Source organism: Lissotriton helveticus, chromosome 7 (genome assembly GCF_964261635.1).
Source record: "Lissotriton helveticus chromosome 7, aLisHel1.1, whole genome shotgun sequence".
NCBI lineage: Eukaryota > Metazoa > Chordata > Amphibia > Caudata > Salamandridae > Lissotriton > Lissotriton helveticus.
The window spans coordinates 152,362,860-152,390,801 of record NC_136068.1 but is presented as its reverse complement, the minus strand read 5'-3'; the positions used below and the strand labels follow the sequence as shown (position 1 = coordinate 152,390,801).

Genomic DNA, 27,942 nt, shown 5'->3' with positions numbered 1-27,942 from the left:
ATTACATCAAATGATCCCGCATCTACATAAAGGGGACTGGATGTGTTCCATAGATCTTCAAGATGTCTATTTCCACATCCCAATCTCTCCAAAGCATCGAACGTTTTTAAGGTTTCGCATCCAGTCAGACCACTTCCAATTCACTGTCCTGCCCTTCGGTCTGAAGTCGGCTCCTCGCACATTCTCAAAGTGCATGGCAGTTATAGCTGCTTTCTTGAGGAGGAAGCAAATTTTCGTCTACCCTTACCTAGACGACTGGCTTCTCAAGAGTGCATCTCCAACTCTTCTACAGCAGCACCTCGTTTACTGCATTCAACAACTTTATCAGCTGGGTCTACACGTCAACTTTAAAAAATCCATCCTCAATCCAACACAGAGGATACATTACCTGGGCGCAAATTTTGACACAGTAAACGCAAGAGCATATCCTTCGGAGGACAGACTATCATCCATTCTCCACAAGTGTCAGATCCTCCTGAAGATACCTCAGCCCACGGCAAGGCAGGTCTCATCTCTACTGGGTTTGATGGCCTTGTGCATTTTTCTAGTTCTAAACGCCAGACTTCACATGAGACCTCTACAGGAGACTCTAGAGGATCAGTGGTCCCAAATCTCCAATCGCTGGGAGGACACTTTAACTCTACCTCTCTCTGTCCAGCTCTCCATCAGCTGGTGGATGCGACAGACTCATCTCATCATAGGAGTCCCCTTTCAAGAAGAACTGCCCAAGCAGACTCTAGTGACGGATGCCTCCCTTCAGGGATGGGGCGCTCATATGGGGTCACTACAGATCCAAAGAATGTGGTCAGAGAGAGAGCACCTATACCACATAAACATGCTGGAGCTCAGATCGGTGCATCTGGCTCTAAAGGTTTTTTTCCTTCCATCAAACAAACTTGCTTGTTCAGACGGACAATACAACAACGATGTACTACCAGAACAAGCAGGGGGGCACCAGGTCCAGACCCCTGCCGCTGGAAGCACAGGCGTTTTGGAAGTGTCTTCTAGCATGAGACATGAAGATCTCCTCAATTCACTTACCAGGCGTCCTCAACGTCCAAGCGGACGGCCTAAGCAGGCATTTCGCAGAAGCACACGACTGGGTGCTAAAACAAGAAGTGGCGCAAGACATCTTCCACAGCAGGGGAACACCAGACATAGATCTCTTCGCGGATGCAGAAAACGCAAAATGCCGTGTCTTCACCTCCAGGTACATGCAACCAAGATCCTAGGGGAATGCTCTGTTGATAGACTGGTCAGAAACATTACTCTATGCCTTTCCACCAGTTCCCCTCATTCCCCTGGTGATCAGGAACTGTACAAATCCAAGGCAGAGATGATCCTGGTTGCTCCAGAGTGGCCTCGCCAGTGGTGGTACCCGGACCTTCTTCATCTGTCCAAAGTACCACACAGGAGGTTGCCATGTCACCCGGATCTGCTGACCAGGGCGGGCGGCAAGGTGTTCCTCCCAACCTGCCATCCCTGAGGCTCCTGAGTATATCTAATATGGACATTTGGGTCTCTCTCAAAACTGCATGCAGATCTTGAAGGAGGCTTGGAGACATTCTACAAGGAAATTTTACGCTTTTAAGTGGAAGCGTTTTTACATGTGGTGTACTGTTGAGGGTCATGACCCTATTCGAGGTGAGGAACAGGTACTGTTACCATACTTACTGTATTTGGCCAAAGCAGGTTTGCAATATTCCTCCATTAAGGTTCACCTGGCAGCGAGAACAGCATATAGAAAGTCTCCCACTCAGGCTCCTTTCAGATGCCAGTTGTTAAGGATTTCCTGCAGGGTCTAACAAAGGTCTACCCACCCGTTAGGTCTCCATCTCCTTACTGGGAGCTTAATGTGGTCCTTTCTAAGTTAATGGGTTCCCCATTCGAAGCCATCCACAAAGCTTCCTATCAGCATCTTTCGTGGAAGACTGCTTTTCTCGTGGCAATCACATCTGCTCGCAGGCTAAGCGAGATACAAGCCTTATGCTCTACAGAGCCTTATCTCGTTTTTCATGCGAACAGAGTGGTGTTACATACTCACTCGAAGTTCCTTCCTAAGGTGGTCTCGGAGTTTCACATCAACCAGTCGATTACTCTTCCTACTTTCTTTGCAACCCCTGTCACTCCTGCGGAGAGAACTGTGCACTCTCTAGATCTAAAAAGAGTGTTAAAATTCTATCTAGATAAAAACAAAAAGTGCACGAAAGTCTGACCAACTGTTTGTGAATTATGGTCCATTGAACACTGGTTTCCCTGCCTCTAAAAGGTCCATTTCTAGATGGATAGTGTCATGTATCATGTTATTTTATCAACTGGCATATAAGCAGCTCCCGGGCAAGCCGAGGGTGCATTCTACAAGTGGCAAAGCTGCTACGATAGCGATGCTTAAAAATGTACCTATTCAGGAAATTTGTAAAGCAGCCACATGGCGTTCAGTTCATACTTTTGCACGCCATTACTGCCTTGATTCTGACACTCAAGCAGATGCTCAATTTGGACAAGCATCCTTGAGAAATTTGTTTGGGTAATATATGTTTTGGTAAAATGGTTGTTGATATGCTGGTATTCGTCCGCAGGGTATGGGGATGGGCTTGCTACTCTATTCAGTGCTTATGATTATTGATGAGTATCCCCTGGAATAGAAGTATAAGTTACTTACCTGTAATCCTAGTTCTCTTCCAGGGATATACCCATCAAAGTCATAAGCAACCTTCCCTCCTCCTCGGACGAATACCATGGCCATATATATATATGGAGCTTGTTTCCGGTCCAGGGAAGGCATGGCTTGGCAGTTCGGGCTGGACTGTTCCCATGAGGCACAGGGTCAGACTGATTTGCATATAGCCATGTCTGAACTGGGGTGGCAGAGTGGGCTAAAGAACAGTGATGGATCAAACCCAGATCTTTTGACTGGGTGTGAGTGTTTGATTGGTTCAGATGCTCCGTCCATCACCACCCCCTTTTGTACCGCTTTGGCCGCCATAAGTGTGGCAGGGTATGCTCAGACGTGAGTCCCTTGCTCACTTTGCCACTGGATTCAAGCAAGCCGGGCTGAAGACGGCTGTAATGCCAGAAACCGGTCCTCGGAAGCTTGTTTCCGGTCCAGGGAAGGCATGGCTTGGCAGTTCGGGCTTGACTGTTCCCATGAGGCACAGGGTCAGACTGATTTGCATATAGCCATGTCTGAACTGGGGTGGCAGAGTGGGCTAAAGAACGGTGATGGATCAAACCCAGATCTTTTGACTGGGTGTGAGTGTTTGATTGGTTCAGATGCTCCGTCCATCACCACCCCCTTTTGTACCGCGTTGGCCGCCATAAGTGTGGCAGGGTATGCTCAGACGTGAGTCCCTTGCTCACTTTGCCACTGGATTCAAGCAAGCCGGGCTGAAGACGGCTGTAATGCCAGAAACCGGTCCTCGGAAGCTTGTTTCCGGTCCAGGGAAGGCATGGCTTGGCAGTTCGGGCTTGACTGTTCCCATGAGGCACAGGGTCAGACTGATTTGCATATAGCCATGTCTGAACTGGGGTGGCAGAGTGGGCTAAAGAACGGTGATGGATCAAACCCAGATCTTTTGACTGGGTGTGAGTGTTTGATTGGTTCAGATGCTCCGTCCATCACCACCCCCTTTTGTACCGCTTTGGCCGCCATAAGTGTGGCAGGGTATGCTCAGACGTGAGTCCCTTGCTCACTTTGCCACTGGATTCAAGCAAGCCGGGCTGAAGACGGCTGTAATGCCAGAAACCGGTCCTCGGAAGCTTGTTTCCGGTCCAGGGAAGGCATGGCTTGGCAGTTCGGGCTGGACTGTTCCCATGAGGTACAGGGTCAGACTGATTTGCATATAGTCATGTCTGAACTGGGGTGGCAGAGTGGGCTAAAGAACGGTGATGGATCAAACCCAGATCTTTTGACTGGGTGTGAGTGTTTGATTGGTTCAGATGCTCCGTCCATCACCACCCCCTTTTGTACCGCTTTGGCCGCCATAAGTGTGGCAGGGTATGCTCAGACGTGAGTCCCTTGCTCACTTTGCCACTGGATTCAAGCAAGCCGGGCTGAAGACGGCTGTAATGCCAGAAACCGGTCCTCGGAAGCTTGTTTCCGGTCCAGGGAAGGCATGGCTTGGCAGTTCGGGCTGGACTGTTCCCATGAGGCACAGGGTCAGACTGATTTGCATATAGCCATGTCTGAACTGGGGTGGCAGAGTGGGCTAAAGAACGGTGATGCATCAAACCCAGATCTTTTGACTGGGTGTGAGTGTTTGATTGGTCCAGATGCTCCGTCCATCACCACCCCCTTTTGTACCTATTCAATATACAGACATTTAAATTTTGTAGTGTTCTAGAACAAATCTTTTCATTTCACAACCCCAGTAACGTACAAAAATTGTCAGATAAATCCTACCACTTTGAAGTCGGAGAAATAAAAGTGAACACTAAGCTACCTCAGAAGACAGAGTGTAGCCTTCAACCTCTATCTTTTAATGAATAGCAAATGCAACAAGATAAGAACAACATTTAAAGTCCACTCACATAAGGTGAGCACTCTTGGAAGAATCCAAGTAGTGGTAAACAGTCTATGCTTCATAGGAGGGACTAACTGAAGTTGGACAGCCTAAAACAAGAAAAGCTAGGAAATAGAAAGCAAGCAGCAACTGAGTTATAAAATATAGGGAAGCTTCCAAAATGTTCAAAGGAAGTCTTTAGCAAACCAGACAGCTGTGGTCCGGTAATCTTCGACCTAAAAATGGTAATGTGCCTTCTCCGAGTACAAAATCGATGCTCGTTGGCATGAACTAGTTGAAGCTTTCAATAATTAAATGCATAAATACTCCATTTTGCATGCTATTTGCCATTTAATTCTCAAGTAGTGGTAATTTCACAATTGTGGGAATCGTGGTATTACCAAAACCTGTCTGACGAACGTTGGGCCTAGAGTAAGCACATCTGCGGATAAGGAATCTGTGAGAGCTGCATAGCCACAGGGATGCTGCACTTACATTGAAACATTCCTTCCCCGTAGTAGTACTCTTGTCGTCTAAACCAGGATGAGCAGCCCTCGTTCTGAATGGCTCACAACACGGTGTGATCCATCCCTTCGCTCTTTTTAGGGTGCCCCAATCACAGCGGTGGAACACTCAACTTCGGAAACAGATAGGAAACTTACGATGCTCAAAAGTGAAAGGTCACATCCCCTCCAAAGGCTGGACTCAAATGACAAATGCCTAGACAAATAGGATCTCAAAGTAACAGACAATGGCATGGAATTTTGAAACACCCAAAAGAAGCTAACAGACTTGGAAGACAGAAGCTGCAGAAAGAACATCCGGATCTTTGGGGTCCCAGAGATGGAGGACACTCAGGCTGTCCTCATCTTTCTCAAAAAGTTTATGCATGAACTCACAGGCCTAACCTTTACACTGCGCCTGGAGTTTCAGCATGCCTACCAGACAGTGGCCTGCACTGCTACCACCTGAATTACCCAGCTTCAGATTATAGCCATTCTTCTTGCGTTTCTGAGGAAAGACACATCGTCCATACACCTACAAGGATCACAGAAATATTTTATTTTTTATTTAAAATTTTATATAGCGCGCAGTTAACATCTCAGCTGACTTCTCCTACGAAACCCATATCACCTGCAAGATATCCCTAGTCCTGTGCCCCTGCGCATCGCCATTAGAAAACATGACCAAGCACTTGGTATCCTGGACCAAGCGATTATGATAGTCACGGTGAACGGCCGCACCAATGAATTTCACAATCCTGTGTAGTTTGAACTTTGCCTGGAACAGGGGGGACCCCAACCTTCGAACATGGATATCTCCCAATCTCCTTCTTAGATGGCCCTAAACCCCTCCTTGTTCCAACCCAATGCCAAGAGAGGCTGAGATAGAGCTCACAGCAGACAAGAAGATCACAGCTAGGAATAAATCACGCTCTCTCCTAAAACCCTAATGCACGCAGGAACCCCCTCCCTCACATATGGAGCCCCTCCCTCTATTGCCCCGGATCATTTCACTACATCACTCGATACGGCAGGGGAGGGAATGCTGGCGGTCTCTACCACCCCACTCAAAGATAGTTGGATTGGCCTTCTTCGAGGGCCGTGATCTACATATCGGCTTATTTCTCTTCTATGGACACACCTACCCTTTATCATTCCGCCATGACACAATACCGCCCCTGGAATCTGCTAAACTCAACCAAAACAGGGTGGACAAGGTAGTATCTGCTACAGGACCAGATGAGCCCCTTAAGGTACACCCTGGACCTGCGCCCACCCCAGGAAAAACTGAGTGCCCATACTCATCCATAAGAAGCTACCAGTGAGGGTCCCAAAACTTGGTCTGATATCCATGGCTGTAACGTCTACGTCCGCTTGGCGATCTCAGATTATACTATTGTCATGGTATCCATCTATGCCCCAACCGAAATGAAGGATCATTGGTTCACTAAAATGGCTAGGCTCTATATACAATTCAGCTCCACTACAGTCTTCATTGGAGGGAATTGGAACATGTTATTGGATCCCCCTCTTGGATAAGACTGGCCACCCGGCCTTCAACACCCTTGGGACAGAGCTATCCTCAGTGACGTATAGCCAATTTCTTCTTGAATGATCTATAGCGCCTGTTACAACCTATGGGAAGAGATTATAGCTATGTTTCTCCTGCACACAGCTCAGAATCCAGATCAGATTTCTTCTTGACAAATGCAACTGGGCTACCAAAAATCCACATTGTGGGATCGAGGTGGGAGGTATCTGAATATTTCTCCTTGGACCTCAAAATAATGGCACTTAAAATCAGCACAGGGCAGCTGCATGTTTCAAAATTCCTTATACCAGGAAACAATTTTTTTTTTTCCTTGCTTGCTGAATTCATGAACCTTAAAATCCCCGCCACCCCTGCGTAACAGCTTCTATGGGCAGCAGGAAAGTCTTACATTCGAGGAGTACTAATGAGGGAATGCAATATAATACGGAAAAAAACAAAGAGTGTAATAAACTGAGTCTGCAAATGGAAATCAAGACTCTGCAGGATGACTACCAAGAGCGCCCCACATCGACCCAACTCGGCTGAACAAACTTTTTTAGCTGAACGCAGTCTACACCTTAGTGGCGGAGAGGCACTCATGCAAATGAAATTAAAAAAATCATGAGCAAGGCGAAAGAGCAGGCAGACTCCACACCCTGCAACTTCAAAAAAAGCAAAGTCTGCTAATCCGGCTGCTCTGGCCTAGCCCACTACTTACCCAACCATACCTCATAGCACATGAATTTGCATCCTTTACTTTGGCTTGTACACATCGGAATACCTAGAACACACCATAAAACGAAACTACTTTCTTTCACGTTTCCACCAGCCCGAGCTGTCCTCCCAATCCTGTGAGAGTTGGAACAAGGTATCACGGAGGAAGAAGTAGGCGAGGCTCTCAAATACGTGGTGAATGGGAAGGTACCAGGCAAAGATTGATTCTCCCTGGAATTCGACAAATTTACAAAATCGCTCGCTGTGCCCCTCCTCACTGAAATGTTTCACGAGGCTAAGGCCGCAAGATCACTGCAGGAGAAATTTACCCAGGCCCATAACACACTCATCCCCAAACCAGATAGCGATCCACTGGTCTGTGCCAACTATTGACCGATCTCCATCCTGAACTGTGACATGAAGGTTTTGGCCAAGGTCTTGCCAACAGATTGGTAAGAGTGATTCACCTCGTAGCCCATGACAACCAAGAGGGGTTTGTGCTATTTAATTCCTCATGTCACATTTACATACCCTGCTGAAAGTCATTTGGTAAACAAGGTCAGGCACAGATGACAAATTGCTTCTCTCTAGACGCCAAGAAGGCATTTGGGCATAATGAATGGTCCGAACTTGTCCATATCGTGGAGCACCTCAGAATCGGTCCCTGCTTCTTGAATATAGTTCAATGGCTTTATAATACCCCCATCTACATAGGTTCTTTGCAATGGCTTCTTTTTCAACCGGTCCCCTATCCGATAATGCATGTGACAGGTTTGCCCGTCTCCCCTACCTTTTCTCCTCGCTTTAAAACAAATGGCTATTGCCATTCACTCCTCAAACATGATATCTGGAGTGAGTACTCCAGTAACCTCAAACTGTTGCTGTAAGCAGAAAACATGCTTTTGATATTAAGCAACCCGACGTCCTCCATAACGGTACTCTTGGCATTTATTGATGACTTTTCTGAATACATTATCAGAAATTGATCACAGGACTTTATGAATTCCTTCTTACCAAACTGTTCTCTGCTCCTCTGAACAACTCCTTCATTGCCAGTAACTACAGCGGCTCCATCTCACTTACTGTCCATCTCTCTGAGCGTACCCTATGGCAAAACACAACAGATCTTCATGAGGCCTGGATGAAATTCAGTTACTTTAAAATCCTTCACAACTGGCACTGATCCAAAACAAAACCTCAGGCTGAAACTGTCCAATACATCCAATTCCTGGAGATGTGCACTCAGAACTGGGATATTCAACATACCCTCTATTCCTAGCTTACTGGATTCAGATATGGCAAGTTCTTACAGATAGCTGAGTGGGAATGTACTCCATTGGCAGCTTTCGCAGTGTTGCATTACACCCACAACATTTCTGTACTCACCAGTCACACAAAGCAATGGCGGACTATTGCCCTGGTGACGGCAAATATTTTTATTCTTCATAAATGGTCCAAACCTGTAGCCACTACACAAGAGTTTTTCCTTCTTAAATACAGTACCCTGAAACTTCCTAACTTACTGGTTAGTATATGTAAATGTAGCTGTTGTTCTAACATCGTTATATGATCATTCTTCAGTGGTATGTACTCAGCCATTATATTCCTGTACTTGCTTTACTCTACTGGTGAATACCCATTTATAGGTTTGTCAGAATGTGTACAAGATGATGTCCTGGCTCTTAGATACCAAAATGTCAAAAAAAGGTTTCAAACATAGTAAATGTGGGAGAGGGAAGGGGGAGTGGTGGGGAAATGGGGAATACTTCCTTACTAAATGTAAGGGGGTCTCAGGAGGAGTAACGAGGGGCTTAGGGAGGTACATGCCAATACACATACCCACCCACAAATGAGTAAAACCATGGCTATTCAAAAACTACAACTTTACTATGGTCCTATAGGCCACAAAACAGTAGTAATGCACTCCAACCTAGCCTTAGAATAGATCAAGTACCACACACTGCCACTCATAGGTGCTGCAACTCACCCATAGAAAAACCAAAGCAGACATGAAATTAAACACCCAATAGCAAATAATATTAAATACATTATAGTATTCCGATTTTCGAATGAGTTATGTACATAAAGGGGCTCATCACGATGTCGGGCGGAAAGGCTCCACCCGACAGTCGGAAACTTCACGACCGCGTCAGAGCCCTTCCGACCGACTCAGTCGCTTTGCAATCCGACTGCCCGATTCTGATGTTCGCTGTTGGAATGTAAACCGACCGGTCATTCTGAATCGGTTCCATCCGACTCGCGGAGTATTCCTGTCGGTCGGAACCACACCGTCATGGCGTTTCCGCCATTGGGATAATGATGTCGGTTTCCAACAGACTTTCTGCGCCGGCCTTTCTGAAATGGAAATGCAGTGGAAAAGTGACTTTGGGGGCCCCTGGCAGGGCCCCCTTGCCTCCGCGGTCTAAGTTTGGTGGCCGAGGGGGTACCTGAGGTTCCCCCCCGTAAAACACTGCACTGTGTGGCAGGCAGGGTTTTACACACACACACACACACCCCATTTCCCCAAGGGAGTCTGTGTTACAGCCGGTTCTTAGGCGTAACTTGGGCTCCCATAGGAAACAATTGGAATCCGACCAAACAATGTTCGTTTGCGCTCGACATCGTAATGGGCCCCTACGTTTTAAAGCTGGATTACACATTTATTGTAAAAAATAACCTTTTTTTAACAGGATTAAACATTTAAACTTTTAAACTAATAAATAAAAACAAAACTTAAAGAAGACTTAATTGTGATAAAAAAGGATATTTATAAATTAATTTTTTAAGTATTTAATAAACAATATGCGTTAATATGCCGTATCTTATTTGTTAAAAAATAATTATTTTAAAGTCATTCAATTTTTTATTTTTCACTGAAATAATTTATATACACACACACACGCACAAACACACGTATAGAAATTTATAAAGGTAATTATTTTTCCCTTTACTTTCCATTAGAGCAATCTCCGTCCCAGAGGCAGTGAGTTCCAATATGTGTGAGAAGTGAAGAGTAGCTACTTTGCACTCTTATTTTCAGTTTTCAAGATCTTTTCCACCTCAACTGAGGGGGTGGAGAGATGCAAATCTGCACTTTGGTGTCAACTGACACTCTGAAATAGTGAACAGCGAAATAGTGTAGCCTCACACGTTGGTGCAAGAGTAAGTTTACATGAGCAAATATATGAGTCTGCCTTGAGCTTTTATGGAATTAGACTTTAAGGGCCCGATGTAGGTAATCCCAGATTACCGATTCTTAAATACCGAATCATACCGATTCGGTATTTAAGAACTGGCAATCGGAATTTAGGTAATTTTACCAATTTCATTTCCGAATCGGTATGATTCGGTAATTACCGAATCGGTATTTACAGATTCGGTAATTGCCATTCATTCCTATGGGCCTGTAGGCCCATAGGAATGAATGTCAATTACCGAATCGGTAAATACCGATTCGGTAATTGGGGGAAACATTGAAGGGTGGCAGGGTGTCACTTTGACACCCTGTTGCACCCCTCAATTGTGCATGGGTGCACATGTTGTAGACATACATGCCTTTATGGCATGTATGTCTGCAACATGGCACTGTTTAAAAAGCAAAAAAAATGCTTTTTAAGGGGTTTTCATTATTTACCACCAACTTCTAGTTGGTGGTAAATAACGAATTCTTAGACCCCTGTAGCACTGATTGCAGTGCTACCTACATGTCAAAATACAGAATTGGTAATTTTACCGATTCGGTATTTTACAGAATCGGTAAAATAACCGATTCGGTAAAATTACCGAATCTGTATTTTAACATGCCCCTACATCTCCATCTTCAAATACCGGTCACCGACCGGTATTTGGCGACCTACATCGGGCTCTTACTGTTTTATTATTTATTTGCAGTTTACACAAACTGAATAAAGAGCGTGTCTTTAAAAGAGGCCTCCAGCTTCAACTCGGGTGATTAATACATCCATGGCTCATGCTGGTTTGGTGAGTTCACTTGCCATCCATGGAGATTAAGATAAGATTAGCAACAACAGAAGGTGTTTGAAATGTCAAAATAATTGCACACAATCTTTTTTCATTTAGAAATTTCAGTCTACCACCCCGTGCTGGTTTTCTAGACGCAATTTGATGCTTGTTTAAATGGTGTTTTATGCCACATTTGGATATTTAGCGATCGTTTTGGGAAATACACTCACTAATTGTATTTCTATTTCCAGCATCCCCATTGTAGGTGATCAATAGTATACTGATACATTCAGTTTTACAGTTCAGATTTTGAATACCCTGGTAGGTTTAAGTACCACTTGACAGAGTTTAATGCCAATCAGTCTATGCGGATTTATACATTGATTGCTTCTTTAAATTTCACTTGAGGGTGCGTAAACTTGTCCTTAGAAACAGTGTGACACTTCTACGTGTATGGAATTTCAACGTCCTAAATTTTGGGGTAGGTAATACAGGTTTACCTTGCCTGTCTCATCGAACTATTACAGCATGCCAATATCTACTTTGAAGTTGGTCTAGGACAATCTGTCTGATATTTGTTTCGTTGTGGGAATTTATGCCCCAATCTTTTGGTACGTAACATCTCTTTACAATACCCGTGGTTATAAATTTGCAAGCTCCCTGTCGCCTGTGCACATGGCACTAGAAATCGCTCTGGTGCGGGCACCTGAGGGATTTCTGTGAGCCCTGAACAGCCTCGGGAACTAGGGAAGGGCTCTCCCAACTCCCGAGGCTGTCCTGCTGGTTTCAGGGAAACGACGATCAGCGCGCACGTCGCGCTGACGTAATTTCTCTAACACCAAAACTGAAATGAGCCGATAGGCTATAGCAACCCTTCCCCGAGCACGTAGAAAGACAGGAGAGGTATCATTGGAAAGAGGAGAATCTCTAGTGGATCCCAGCTTGTCGATTGCCCCAAGAGGGTGATCCCCAAGCAGGGATCCACCCACTGGACACCAGAATGGGGGGATCGGCCCCTTGGGCAAGGCCTTTGCTCCCCCCAAATGTTTTGGGGCTATTCTGTCTTTCCGCCCCTCCTTGGGGTAAGATGGGGGCAGAAAGACCACTAGATGCCCAGGATTTTGTTAAATTGGATTTAGGGGTGGGGGCTGCACGAGATGGGAATGTAAATGTCTCCACCCCACAAAATTCTACAGTCTTTCTGCCAAACCTGGGAGGGGGATGGGGGCAGTGGTCCCCGATCTGCCCCTCCTGGGGAGGGCAGAAAGCCCACTGGATGCCAGGGATTATTTTTGTAATTATATTTAGGGTGGGGCCTGACCGAGATGGGCCTGTCAATGCCCCCAACCCACACAAAACTCCAGTCTTCCTGCCCTCCCTGGGGGGGGGGGGGGGGGGGCAGAAAGCCCACTAGATGCCAGGGATCATTTTTGTTATTATATGTAGGTTTGGGGCTGCCCAGAATGGGCGTGCCAATGCCCCCAACCCCCATAAAAATTAGCCACAGTGTTTCTTCCTCCCCGAGAGGCAGATTTGGGCAACAGTCCCTAATCTGCCACCCGGGGGGCAGAAAGCCCACTTGGCACCAGGGATTTAAAAAAAAAAAATGTATACAAAGGGGTTAGGGTTGCCGAGAATGGGCATGCTAATGCCCCACCCCCAAAAAAGTCTTCCTACTCCCCCAGGAAGGCAGTTCGGGGCAACAGCCGCAAATCTGTCCCCCAGGAGGAGGCAGAAAGCCTACTAGGCACCAGGGATATGTGTATGGGCATGCCAGTGAGAAGAGCAATAGGCAAGGGTCGCTCCATTTTTTTTATGCACACATTTTGGCTGTTTTAGTGATATTTTCAGTCCCATCTGCACCCACGCGAGGGCAGAAAACCACTAGAAACCAGAGAGAGTTTGTGTGTGTATGAAAACTGGAATTTAGCTGACAGTCTGCGTATCCTGACCTTTAGCTGCCATTTTGCTGGCCGTGTGTGTGGACCTGCACTTGGCTACTGGTGTGGGTGGACTCGCATTTGATGGCGCTGTGTGTAAATTGGCGCTTGCCTGGTAGTGTGCATGGAGTGGCGCTTGGCTTAGCTGCAGGGCCGAACAGGCCGCAGCAGGCACCAGGCGTATCCCGGTTTTGGGCCGTGGGGGTCAGTTTTGTCACTGGGGGCGGGTTTTGCAGCGGGCCCCCGTAAAAAAAAAAGGGAGAGCGGTGCATTTTACTAGCACGCCCTCCCTTCCAAGAGCCGGTCGAGCAGCAATCTGCAATGGCTAGCTGCTGTTCCGAGTCCAGCCTTCCTTGGCTAGCGGTGTGCGGGGATGGCGCTCAGCTGACGGAGTGCGTGGGTGACGCTTGGTTGGTGGTGTGCGTGGCTGGCGCTTGGCTGGCGGTGTGTGTGGATGGAGCTTGGTTGGTTGTGTGTGGGAATGGCACTTGCCTGGCGTTGTGCGTGGATGGCGCTTGGCTGGTGGTGTGCGTGGATGGTGGTGTGCTTATACTGACTTCGCTCCCGGTGTGGCTTGATTGGATCCCCAGCATTTTCTTACCCAAAATCCCATGCAAACCTCAAATTTACTTCCAAAGTCACCTTTTCCTCACATTTCTGTGTGGGTAAGTTGTAGGATCACTGTGCAGGCACAAATGTCCTACTACCCAGCATTCCCCTTGGTCTCCCGAGAAAAATGATACCTCACTTGTGTGGGTGCCAAAGTAGTGTCAGCCTAAAAATGTGTAAAACACTGCCCTTTTGGACCCGCTTTGGGCCCCTCTAAATCTCTACACGTTTTTGACCCTTCCATGTCATAGGCACTCAGCCCATCCACACAAGTAAGGTGAAATTTCTATCGGGAGTCTGAAAGGAACGCTGAGTGGTAGGAAATTTGTGCGGTGCAGTGAGCCCACAACTTTCCCACACAGATATTAGAGGAAAATGTTACTTTTTAACTAAATTTGAGGTTTGGAGCAGATTCTTGGAAGGAAATGGGGGATCAACGCAAGACACGCATCCCTCTTCTCCCACGGGTGTCTTTCTTTCAGAAATGTATGTGTTTTTTAGGTTCCCCTAGATGTCTGCAAGCCCGGGACCAAAAACACAGGTGCCCACCTATCTATCACAAAACAAGCTGGTTTTTCAAGGGGGTCCACTGCGTTTTTGGTCCCGGGCTCAGCAGCCATCTAGGTAAACCTTCCAAACCCAAACATTTCTGAGAACTAGACACCCACGGGAGTCCACGGAGCTGAGGCTTGCGTGGCTCTCCTAAGATTTTTCTACCCAGGATCACCTGCAAACCTCAAATTTAGATTAAAAAACACATTTTACTCACTTTTCTGTGTGAGAAAGGTGTGGGATCACTGGGCAGCGACAAAGTTTCTACCACCTGATAAAAATGATACCTCACCTGTGTGGCTGGGCCAAGTACCCGCCACAGGTAAGGGCCCAAATTGTATTGTGGAGACATCAAAATGACCTATCACAAAACAACCTGGTTTTGCAAGGGGGTCACTTAGGTTTTTGGCCCTGGGCTCAGCGGCCATCTAGCAAAACCTACCAAATCCACACATTTCTGAAAACTAGACACCCGGGGAAGTCCAGGGAGGTATGCTTGCATGGACCCCCAACGCCTTCCAAAAATATATAGGTTTGCTAGGTTTCCCTAGGTGCACTAGAGCTAGGGTTCAAAATCCACAGCTAGGCACTTTTCCACAGCTAGGCACTTTACAAAAAAAGGGTCAGTTTTTACTGTTAAAATATGGTTTGTTCACGTTGCGTTATGGCAAGTTTCCTGTCGTGGGCACTAGGACTACCCACACAAGTGAGGTACCATTTTTATCGGGAGACTATGGGGAATGCAGGGTAGGTGGAAGTTTGTGGATCGCAAATTCCAGAACTTTCCATCACAGAAATGTGAGGAAAATGTGTTTTTTTTTTACAAAGTTTGAGGTTTGCAAGGGAATCCGGTTAACAGAACCTGGTGAGAGCCACATAAGCGGCCCATCCTGGATTACCCTGGGTGACTCATTTTCAAAAATGAATAGGTTTTCTAGGTTTCAAATATACAGCTAGGCACTTTGGAAAAAAGGGCAGTTTACACTGTAAAAAATTGGTGTCTCCACGTTGCGTTTTTGCCCGTGTCCTGTCACGGGCACTAGGCCTACCCACACAAGTGAGGTAGGGTTTCTATCGGGTTACTTAGGGGAACACAGAATATTAGAACAAGTGTTATCATCAATTGACTTTCTTTGCATTTCTACCTTCCAATGTAAGACAATATATATAAAAAGAAGGCATTTTGAAAAATTACATTTAATTCACGTGCTTGTATGGGTTCCCACAATTTTGGAGATGTGCAAAAAACACTGCTTATAAACTCTAGATTTTGTTCCCATTTCAGAAATATATTGGTTTCCTTGGTACCTATTTTTCAATCTTTATATTTTACCAAATTAATTGCGATATACCCGGTACACAATGAAAAACAACTGAAATTGCAGCTCAGTTATTGGCTCTGGGTTTCTCGGGTTCTTTGTGAACCTACAAGTCCTATTAAACCTGAAGGGTTCAGCGGATGTAACGGTATATTGCTTTAAAAAATATGTCCCACTTAAAAGAAAACGATACCAAAGGGGATGATGGACGGAGCAAATCAAACACTCACCTAAAGAATGGTGATGGATTAAACCCAGATCAGTTGACTGGGAGTGAGTGTTGGATTTGCTCAAACGATCCGTCCATCATCCCCTTTGGTATCACTTAGAAGAAGTTACAGGTGAAAACATTGGCACAAATGGCTATTTTTTCAACTAAATTTCAATATTTTCTATTTTCAACTGTTAGTTTCTATAAAAAAAACTTGAAGGATCTACACAAGTGACCCTTTGCTGAATTTTGTCAAGTTTTCAGAAATGTATAGCTTATTGTGATCCATTATTGGTTTCACACCCATTTCTACAAACTAAATGGAAGGAGGCTGACAGCACATAAAATAGGAAAAATACGCTATGTCCCAGTAAAATGCAAAAACTGTAAAGAAAATGTTGGTTTTCTGACAAAAGTCTGCCTGTCCCTGAAATATGAGTAGATGGTGATTCAGCACCACAAACACCTTGTTGATGGAATTTGCAGGAAAATAAACAGACACGTTCTTCTGCAGAAATTTCTTGCCATTTACAAAAAATTGCTGCATTTTGGCTAATTTCTGGGTCCCCTCCTGCATAATCCACAAACGTTGGGTACCTTTAGAATCCTCAGGGTGTTGGAAAAAAGGGTGCAAATTTGACTTAATATTAAGCATGGGCGTAAAATCCGTTACGCTCGCGGATTTTTCGTATTTTCGGGGAATCCGCAATCCGCGAACTCTCGCGGATGCGGCGAGAATACGCAAATCCGCGCGAAGCGGATTTTTTGTTTGTGTTCGCACTGCTCGCGCTGCTCGCGGTCCGCGGCGCGGGCAGGAACAATCTCGCACTAGCGAAAGTACAAAAATTACTTAGTAAAGGAAGTGGCCCAGTCTCCAACTTCCTGTTCCTGTCCAGCAAGCTCCTCCCATAGGGGTGGGGTGAAGGAAGTGCCCCAGTCTCCAACTTCCTGTTCCTGTCCAGCAAGCTCCTCCATTTCCTGGCCACTTTTCGATCATTCTTGACTGGGAAGGATTACTTTTTGTGGTTGCTGCTGGATATTTGGATTTGAGGCCTTTTGGATTACTTTTGGATTCGAATTTTGATTTCACAAAGAAGTAAGTTGATGTTGTTTGTTTGTGGTGATTTTTGTGTGTGTTGTTTTTTTTCCGACTTTTTTTGGGGGAAAATCTGCAAGTTCGCGAGCTGAGGATGTTTTTGCTTGTGTTCGCACTGCTCGTGTCCCGCGCAGCAACAATCTCGCACTCGCGAAATTGTAAAAATTACAATTCTGCTGCACATGAATTGAAAACCACCAGGCTTATTTATGGGTGCATGGATGATACAACTGTTTTGTTGAAATTATTTTTGTTAACATGATTCTGGCCAGGGCATGGATGACATTGGATTGTGCTGATTTTTGTGTGTTTTAGGACTTTTTGGGGTGGTGTTGGGGGCTTGCTATGGGGGTGGGGGCCATTTTATTGTCTGGTCCCGTGTGGGTGGGGGTCTAGGGGCCATTTGTAAGTTGTGTGCTTTGTGCCATAGGCCTGCACCCACTGTGCTCTGATGTCATCCATTATGCCCAGGGGGGCCCAGAATCGGTCTGTTCGCGGATTTTGCGGGTTTTTGCCACGTTCGCGCCGTGAAGCAACAATCTCGCACTCGCGAAATTGTAAAAACTGCAATTTTGCACCGGAAAACCACCAGCAGGCAGCATAAGCCTTCTGAAAATGGATGGATGGCATTGGATTGTGGTGATTTGATTTGTGTTGTGTGTTTTCACTTTTTGGAGTAGGGGTTGGGTGCTGGCTATGTTGGTGGTGGCCATTTTGAGGCATGGTCCTGGCCATGTGGATGGGGGGGTCAAGCGGCCATTTTGAAGGCAGGCAGTGAGCTTTGAGACATAGGCCTGCACCCATTGTGCCTTGCTTTCACCCATTGTGCCCAGGCGGAGTCAGGGGTACATGAAAGCACAACCCTCTGTGTGTGTGCTCTCTTGGATCAATGTTAAATTCCTGTTTCCCAAAAATTTAGCAAATCCTAATTTTGAAAATTCCATATTGTGTGGTGTGCACGTGTGTATTCATAAATGCCTACTTGCTAACTGTTTATTCAAGCGCTACATATGCAACATTTATATTTACTGATGTTCCTCTGTCTTCGTTTGCGTTTAGGTGCACAAAACTACGCATCATCGTTGAGCATCAGTGCCAGGAAGAAGTGCTGCTGCGGCCTGTTGTTCCGACATCTGAAGAAGATGGCTCCAAAAAGAGGTGCCCGTAGGTCCTCTTCCAAGAAAGATGTCTCTACTAAGGAGAAGAAGAAGCAAGTGGCACCACTTACCAAGGCGACTGGTTGCTCAACCAAGACATTTTTTGGGCAACAACAACAAAAAAAACAAAGGCCCACCATGAGTGCTGCACAGGTAGCCTGTTTAGTTGTTGAATCACCAACGACCAGTGATGTTGGATCATCGCAAGAAAGTAGCAGCACGCCATCAACACAGGTTTTAACTCATCTCACAAGTACTATTCAACAACCAAAGCCGCAACAACAACTGCATGGGCTACTAGTACAAGCAGAAGTACATGCGCAAGGAGCTGTCCAAGAAGGAGCTGTCCGAGAAGGAGCTGTCCGAGAAGGAGCTGTCCGAGAAGGAGCTGTCCGAGAAGGAGAAGGCCGAGAAGGAGAAGGCCGAGAAGGAGAAGGCCGAGAAGGAGAGGTCCATGGAGACTTGCAAGTAGAGGTCAGTGAAGATGGCCATGGAGCGGTGCAAGTGCCCACAATGGTTGTTCTTCCAGAAGTAGGGGCACAGGAGGAAATTGACTTTGGAGCCGGGGTATCATGTCAGGAAGACAAAGCCACTCCTCCTGATGATTCGTTTTCTCCCAGCTCCCCAGCAAGGAAAAGATCAAGGAGGGTGTGTAGAAGTTCCTCTTCAAGCCCCGCTCCATCAGATGATGATGTGGATCTAGATTGGCAACCATCTCTGACGTCTGAGAGGGAGGCACACCATGAGCTGCGAAAGGTATCACATGGTAAAAGGAAGGGCCCCGGAAAGCTCATACTTATGGATCCGAACGTCGGACTTGATGAAGTGGTGCATTCTGATGTTGTTGAAGAGGATGACAGCAATGACCTAGTCATCACACATGTCAGTCCAGCCACACCGGCCATGCAGCAGACAGACATTTACACCCTATCCCGACGTCATGCTGAGCGTGACCCTGGCGACGTGCCACTGGTAGCACCACCAACGCAGTCAAGTAGTACCACAAGTTCAACAAAACCTACAGCTCCCATATTTTCTCCCCAGAGGGGGACTCCATCCAGCTCGACTCCCTCAAGTAAGGTTGCTGCAATAATTGCACAACCCAGTAGATGTCTGCAAGGCTCATCCACCACTGCTTCATCTGGCATTGGCAGCAGTATCACCTCGTGCGGCAAAACCAGAAGTTTCCAGTCCCCAGTTTGGAACTTTTTTAGTGTCCATGAAAAATATGATAACATAGCCGTTTGTTGCATTTGTAAGACTAGCGTTAGCCGTGGTAAGACTGGTACCAACTATGGAACCGGAGGCCAGATAGGTCATCTTGAAAGAAAGCACGCTGTCGAATGGTTTCCGCACCTAGCAAACGTCAAGGGAAAGCGATCCCAAAGGGCAAGTGGCCAAAATATACCCATAGTAGGTGTTTCATCTGAAGATGATGGGGAGGTAGAAGAAGCGTCAGACATGTGTCCGGTTGCACCCAGTACCCCTTGCAGCACCACACCCTCCGTAACACATAGCAGGCACACTGAGAGTCTGGGAGACACACCAATGCGGAAAATGTCAACACTGATCAGAAGTGGGTCGAAGAAGGCATCAGCATCATCCCGTAAATTTGTCCAGCGCACCATTTCAGCCATGTTCTCCTCAGATGCGCAATTTCAACGCAACCACCCAACTGTACGCCTCTATAACACTAAGCTGGCAAAAATGCTAGCGGTGGACCTTCTCCCTTTTTCGTTTGTCGAAGGTGTGGGTTTCCTTGAACTCGTGGCAACATTGGCCCCTAAATGGAAGGTTCCTAGCCGGTACTATTTTGCCAGGGTTGCTGTTCCAGCACTACACAAAGAGGTGCTTGAGTTGGTGGGGGCAGCTTTGCAGAAGAGTGCTGTTCACACTATACACCTGACAACAGACATGTGGACCAGTTGCCAAGCCCTTGATTACATGTGCATCACTGCACACTGGGTCTCTTTTTCAGGGGTTATTAAACAGATAAATGCAGGTGGTGACTTGGTCGAGATTTTTAAGGGTGCTCGTAAACATGCAACATTAGCCATGTTTGGCATGGAGAAAAGTCATACTGCAGTCAACATTTTGGCTGACTTTAACAAAAAGGTCTTGAAATGGCTGCGCCCAAGACATTGCAAGGTTGGTTATGTTTCTACAGATAATGGCAGGAATGTAGTTAAGGCCATGGAGGACGGTTTCTATTTCAGAGTGCCGTGTTTGGCGCACTGTATCAACCTTGTTGTGCAAAATTTTTTGAAAAAAGAACTTGCAGTCGACAAAACACTGACCATCTGCAGAAGAATATGCACACATTTCAACCATTCTTTTAAGGCCCGGAAGGAGCTGAGGCGCAAGCAAAATGAACGTAGAATGCCAGTGAAAGCACTTATCCAGGAGGTGGCAACACGTTGGAACTCAACCTTCTACATGCTTGAGCGTCTGCATGAGCTGTTTCCAGTAGTCAATGAGTATTTCTACAACCTGGGTGGTGATACGACAGGAATGATGCTAGCGGTGGAGCAATGGCAGCTAGTTAAAAGCCTGACAGACATGCTTCGGCCTTTTGAGGTCTTCACGCGTGACGTGAGCAGGGAGGACTGTTCTTTGAGCAAAGCTATCCCACTGTTGCTGAAGCTCGAGCACCAAGTCAAGGTGGTGTCTTCACAATTAAAGGACGTTGGAAAGAACGAAGCACATGAGTTGGCGCAGAGATTATTACAACGCCTAGTTAGCAATGAACGGCTTGTAAATATCAAGAAACAACAGCACTACATTTGTGCTACTATTCTGGATCCACGTTACAAAAAGCCATTGTTTGGCAAAGTAATAATTCCTTTTGAAACATCGGATGTTACAGAGTACAAAGGTTGGCTAGCTCAGTCAGCCATTCGTTTTGAAATAGAGCGGAAGGAAACTGTAGGAGAAGACAGTACTACTAGTGAATCAGCAGGCGATCAGGCGTCCCAAAAAAGCACTTCACCATCTGTGCCTGTGGCAGAAGTGAGTGACTTTCCCTCTGAGCCGTTAACCACACCAGCAACCGTATCATCTGCACCAGGCGCATGCGATATGTCTGAAGCGAGTTGGCTAACTCAGCTAGGGTTTCCTGGTCCTAGAAAGGACACAGAAGTGCAAAGTACAGGAATCCGGGAGGACATTCTTTCAATGGTGCAGGCCTATCTGGATGACTCAACAGAGGTCAATATTACAGAGGACCCATTGGCGTATTGGCATGGGAAAAGAAAAATATGGCGAGAGCTCACCAACCTGGCTATCAATTACTTGTCTTGCCCACTCGCAAGCGTGTCTTCAGAACGTGTTTTTAGTTCTGCTGGTGGCATTGTGACTTCCAAAAGGTCCCGCCTCTTGCCCGCAAATGTGGAGCGGCTCACCTTGATAAAGATGAACCAGCACTTCATACCACCAGATTACAGAGTACGAGAATGCACGCAGGAAGAAGAGGACACCGCCCTACCCGAGGAAAGTTCTCCTCAGTTACCAGAAGTAACCCCGACTGATGATTTAGCAGAGTATGAGGACGAGTTCTGCTTCCCTGACAGCGAGTTCTGAAAATGACTCAATCATTCATTCATTAATTGTAAATAGTCCTCCTTATTCACTTTTATTCCTGTGTGTCTGTCTTTCTTTAGCAAGTGCTTCATCACATTCCCAACAAAACTGTAATCAAATCAACCAATAAAACAACAAGCCCATCAACAGAACTGTCTTGATTTTGATGCCGCAGCATTCCTCAGGTTCACAACAGTTAGTTGACACGAACTCAGTCCTGGTCGTCTATCCTGAGTCCTCCTCCTCCAGACTCACCCTATCCATTACCCATAATGCTGATGCCTGGATTCTGCACAATGAAGAAACTTACTTAACGTTGACGAGTCCCCCACTGTGAATTCCAGGTGGAGCCAGCCCTCAAACACAAATTACAGGTAAGATAAGCGTTTGGATGGGAGGTAGTATAATGGAGTATTTGGAGAGGCGAGAGAGTGACAGTGGTACTAGCAGCAAAGTCCTAGGGCTCTTGAATTAACAAACTCTGTGACAGGCATTTACTTAGGAAAACATTTGGCCTATTGCACGTGAACGTGTAGGCGTTATATTGCTCGCTTGCCTGTCTCAGGGGTGCTGTCTCTGGGGCTTCTAGGTTTTAGGGTTGTGTCAGCACCGCTACCACATTTCTAATGTTGATTGCTTTTGATTTGCAGAAAATCCACGCCGGGAAACTCCAGTTGTGGCCCTGCTGCAGAACGCGTTAGGACTCTGTGAATTCCAGGTGGAGCCAGCCCTCAAACACAAATTACAGGTAAGATAAGCGTTTGGATGGGAGGTAGTATAATGGAGTATTCGGAGAGGCGAGAGAGTGACAGTGGTACTAGCAGCAAAGTCCTAGGGCTCTTGAATTAACAAACTCTGTGACAGGCATTTACTTAGGAAAACATTTGGCCTATTGCACGTGAACGTGTAGGCGTTATATTGCTCGCTTGCCTGTCTCAGGGGTGCTGTCTCTGGGGCTTCTAGGTTTTAGGGTTGTGTCAGCACCGCTACCACATTTCTAATGTTGATTGCTTTTGATTTGCAGAAAATCCACGCCGGGAAACTCCAGTTGTGGCCCTGCTGCAGAACGCGTTAGGACTCCGTGAATTCCAGGTGGAGCCAGCCCTCAAACACAAATTACAGGTAAGATAAGCGTTTGGATGGGAGGTAGTATAATGGAGTATTCGGAGAGGCGAGAGAGTGACAGTGGTACTAGCAGCAAAGTCCTAGGGCTCTTGAATTAACAAACTCTGTGACAGGCATTTACTTTGGAAAACATTTGGCCTATTGCACGTGAACGTGTAGGCGTTATATTGCTCGCTTGCCTGTCTCAGGGGTGCTGTCTCTGGGGCTTCTAGGTTTTAGGGTTGTGTCAGCACCGCTACCACATTTCTAATGTTGATTGCTTTTGATTTGCAGAAAATCCACGCCGGGAAACTCCAGTTGTGGCCCTGCTGCAGAACGCGTTAGGACTCTGTGAATTCCAGGTGGAGCCAGCCCTCAAACACAAATTACAGGTAAGATAAGCGTTTGGATGGGAGGTAGTATAATGGAGTATTCGGAGAGGCGAGAGAGTGACAGTGGTACTAGCAGCAAAGTCCTAGGGCTCTTGAATTAACAAACTCTGTGACAGGCATTTACTTTGGAAAACATTTGGCCTATTGCACGTGAACGTGTAGGCGTTATATTGCTCGCTTGCCTGTCTCAGGGGTGCTGTCTCTGGGGCTTCTAGGTTTTAGGGTTGTGTCAGCACCGCTACCACATTTCTAATGTTGATTGCTTTTGATTTGCAGAAAATCCACGCCGGGAAACTCCAGTTGTGGCCCTGCTGCAGAACGCGTTAGGACTCTGTGAATTCCAGGTGGAGCCAGCCCTCAAACACAAATTACAGGTAAGATAAGCGTTTGGATGGGAGGTAGTATAATGGAGTATTCGGAGAGGCGAGAGAGTGACAGTGGTACTAGCAGCAAAGTCCTAGGGCTCTTGAATTAACAAACTCTGTGACAGGCATTTACTTTGGAAAACATTTGGCCTATTGCACGTGAACGTGTAGGCGTTATATTGCTCGCTTGCCTGTCTCAGGGGTGCTGTCTCTGGGGCTTCTAGGTTTTAGGGTTGTGTCAGCACCGCTACCACATTTCTAATGTTGATTGCTTTTGATTTGCAGAAACTCCACGCCGGGAAACTCCAGTTGTGGCCCTGCTGCAGAACGCGTTAGGACTCTGTGAATTCCAGGTGGAGCCAGCCCTCAAACACAAATTACAGGTAAGATAAGCGTTTGGATGGGAGGTAGTATAATGGAGTATTCGGAGAGGCGAGAGAGTGACAGTGGTACTAGCAGCAAAGTCCTAGGGCTCTTGAATTAACAAACTCTGTGATAGGCATTTACTTTGGAAAACATTTGGCCTATTGCACGTGAACCAACACGATGACAGTGTTCAGTTAAATGAAATTACTGCAAAACCACCACCCACCCAGCTCAAAAGTAGTAAAAAAACAGGTATGCTCAGATAAAGTTTGAAAAAGTATATTTATATCCCTAACAAAATAATCTCCCGCAAGACCCTCCCTAACCCCAACAAATAAATAGTCCTCAAAAGTCCCCAAAAAACCCAACTCCCAATTCCCACCCCCCAAAAGTCTCAAAAACAGGGGCAAGGGACACTCTATGAATGCAAGCTGTTAAGTTTGGCCTCCAGGGCATCATGCTTTAGGGCCAGGGCATCATATTTTTCTTGGAGGATGGCTTGATCTAGGCGGAGGCCCTCCACCACATTCTGATATTTGGTCCATTTCTGGACCTCCGCCTCTAGGTCGGACACTCTGCGGAGTGCACGGCGCAAGCGACCTTTAACAGTGCTGCGAGGTGCAGCTTTTGCTGCTCGGCGGTGGCGTCTTCCGGCACGGCTCCGGTTTGCTGGAGCACTGTGCTTACCGGTAGAACGTGGGGTAACAGAGGAGGATGTAGATGTTGTTAGGTTTGATGCACTGGAGTGCGTGTCGTCCCCCTCTAGTTCCACCAGTCGCCGATATTCAGCAACAGTTGCTTCCAGCCTCCGTTGCCGGGCCAGTACAGCCAGCATACTCCTCGTTGGTTTGGAGGTTTTAGTATTGCCAACTACATGAAGAAAGAAAGACATAATCTGTAACCAATGCTCTTTAAGAATATGATTAACACAAAATGATTCAGCAGGAAGTTGTGTCACAGTACAACTAGCAACTAGCCAGGGCAGTACAAAACTATTCAGGCCAGTATCATGGGCGTCCGCAGGGAGGGGCGCTTGAATCACCATTTCCCTTCCCACAACTCACTTGTATCCTTGGTTTGGTGCTCTTTCATATGAAAGAGATCTGGCAGAAGTGAGTGATTTTTCCTCTGAGCCGTTAACCACACCAGCAACCGTATCATCTGCACCAGGCCCAGGCGATATGTCTGTTTCCCTCCCTCTCTCTCTCTCTCTCTCTCTGTCTCACTCTTTCTGTCTCCCTTTGTCTCCCTCTACCTCGCTGTCTCTCTCTCTCTGTCTCCCTCCCTCACCCTCCCTCTGGCTCCCTCCCTCTCTCTCTCTCTCTCTCCTTCTGTCTTCCTCTCTCTCTGTCTCTGCCTCCATCTGTCTGTCGGTCCCAGCCTGCTGTAATTACCATATTGTAATTTGTCACTGGGCCACCACTGAATACACATCATATCCTATCTAAGAGTCAGATAGTACCTCCATGATCCAGCTTACCTGTACTCGCCACCGCCACCGTCTCCTTCCTCACAGTCTGTACTTCTTGCTCTTGGTCCGACTCCTCTAGCGCCGCCTCCTCCCCAGATTGACCCTCGGACTCCGAGTCACTGATGACCACCACATCTGAGCTGGCCCCGCCACCAGATGTTCCACCTACAAAGTAGATTTAAGAATGTTAGATTACACCACTCCACTAGTATTTGGTCTATGAATGAAAAAATGTGAAAACAACAGAAAAATTAATTGACTGTCTACTCTAGTCTAAAGTAAAAATGTCCCTCCTTCCAGGGAAAGCTGTTGTCTTGCTTCATTTTTTTGTCACAATTGTTGAATGCTTGCTTAATTTTAACACACACTATTTTTCTCTGAACAGACAGAAACTGGACTTCTAAGGACAAGAGGAACATCAACTTCAAACCAGGTGAAAGCTCGGCTCGACCACAAGAAATGTGTACCAATCCAGTACTCATCAACTCAGCACCAAGCACTTTTCCATTTCCAACTAACTTTATTTTCATATATGTGTTTACTTAAACTTTTAATAAAGCTTTTAAACTTGAATTGACTCTGTGGTTTTTAGTCCTCCAGAGAGTCCAGACTAGAGTGACTGAGCGAAAAGTTTTGCAATTTTTGCAAGGAGGAGTCTGTGCTGCTGACACTACCAGGTTTATTTATACAGTGTGCCAAACACGCCACTCTGAAATATTATTACTCTGGTCTTTGCTGTCCATAGTTCGGTTTGTGGAGAATTGTCCCTGCAACAGTTGGATTATTGATTTTGCTCCTATCTAAACCCTATTTCGAAACAATTAAATTAGGAATGCTTGGACAACAATAGGTCCTCTATATTTAAATGAAAACTTACTGGGGCCAGCAAAGGAGCACTCGCCGCCCTGGCCTGCATCCTCCTCCTTTGGAGCCACTGCTGCATCAGATTTTTCGGTCCGCTTGCCCCTGGGCGGACCTGACGTACAACATGAAAGAAATAACAGAAAACATTGATGATTGCTGCTTGCCGATGTCCTTGTCAACCAAATCAAACATTTAGAAAGAACAAGAACCTACTATTTCATCCAAAAAGAGGGCTACAAAGGAAGGACTGCACCTGAGCCTCTACTCTAGGGGCAGATTTACAAGCCCCTTGCAGCTCTTTTGCTCCATTCTTGCGTCAATTTTGTGACGCAGCGCCACAAGAGAGGCGCCATGGTGTGGCGTATATTAACAACGTGACGCATATGGGAGATGCATCCCATTCTAAAACCCTGCGCCATTAGGGAGCATTCCATCGCAAGGGAGGGCGTTCCTGCGCAGGAACGCATGCTAAAAGTGGCTATGGGGAATATATAAAATTTCAATCAGTCATTTAGGACAATGATGCGTCACTGAAACCCTGCGCCTGCATGAAGCAGACTTACGGCTTGACGCAGCATTGCTGGAGCTGCGCCATCGTTGCAACGCAACTCCATCAAAGAGCCGCCTTTACGGCACCGATGCGTAACGCTTCGGTGACGTTTTGGGACCATGGTGTGCCGCATTGTAAATACGGCGCACCATGGGTGGTGCTGCCGTGCCACACACTTTGCAGGGATGCGCAGGTAATTGCTAATCTGACACTTACGGGCATACTTACGAGTTCTGAGCTGGACACCTCCAGATGTGCACCAGAACAAATACGTAACGCAAAACTAACCTTGCGTCACGGCAGATGCGCCGCTATTACAATGCGGCAAACCCTGGCGCAAGGGTAGGCAGATGCGTGACGCATCTCGTGACGAAATAGGGGCGCATCTCTAGAGTCGCGTCGCGGGCGCAATGCAACTATAGCAGTGCTCAGGGCTGCCCAATACTCTACATACCGCATCAGTCCTTACGCCTGCTTCAAGCAAGCAGGCATAAAGAATTGACATAGCAGCGTCGCGGAAGTGCCTGCGTTAAATCTTGTAGATTTCACGCAGGCACTTTTGCGAGGCACACATCTGCCTGACCGGCACCCCCCACCCCCCACTCCCCCCCTGCGTGGGAACGCACCCATTGAGGCGCAGGCCCAGGCATTCACGTGGCGCATCTCCTTAGATGCATCACGTTGTACATGACTCGCAGGGATGCGCCACGTTTACGTCGCTGTGCGTCAGGTAAGGCAGTGTAAACGTGGAACAAGGGGCTTGTAAATCTGCCCCTTTGTGTCTAGCATTACGCAGTTCTGTAAAATACACTCATACTCAGCCCAATTAAATGAACACAAAATAGATAACAAATAAGCAGTGGCACCGGCACAGAGAAGGAGAACAGTGCACCTGAAATGCACAGAAGATTTTGAAATATTAATGAAAAAATTGCTACTACTACTCACCAAGACCGGGGACCTCCACTCCCAGCACGTCTAGCAGGTCACGCTCTCGGTCAAGGATGTCGGTCCAGCGGTGGGTGACCTGATTGTAGGTGCGCTGGACCCCCGTGATCTTAAAAAGGGCCTGGCACACCTGCCCCCACCGCTTCCGTCGCTCCTGGCTGTTGGTGTAACCAGCAGCAATCCTGCCGCCTGCCGCGATGGTCCTG

The 27,942-nt window shown here is 46.7% G+C and overlaps 1 long non-coding RNA gene across 2 annotated transcripts in view; it reads right to left on the bottom strand.

Moving 5' to 3' along the window:
- Positions 1-27,942, bottom strand: part of LOC144768276 (uncharacterized) — a 337,152-nt gene that overhangs the window by 99,438 nt on the left and 209,772 nt on the right. For both annotated transcript variants that reach the window (XR_013598519.1, XR_013598518.1), the window contains exon 2: positions 8,265-8,355. This is a non-coding gene — a long non-coding RNA (uncharacterized LOC144768276). The remainder of the gene's footprint in view (positions 1-8,264; positions 8,356-27,942) is intronic.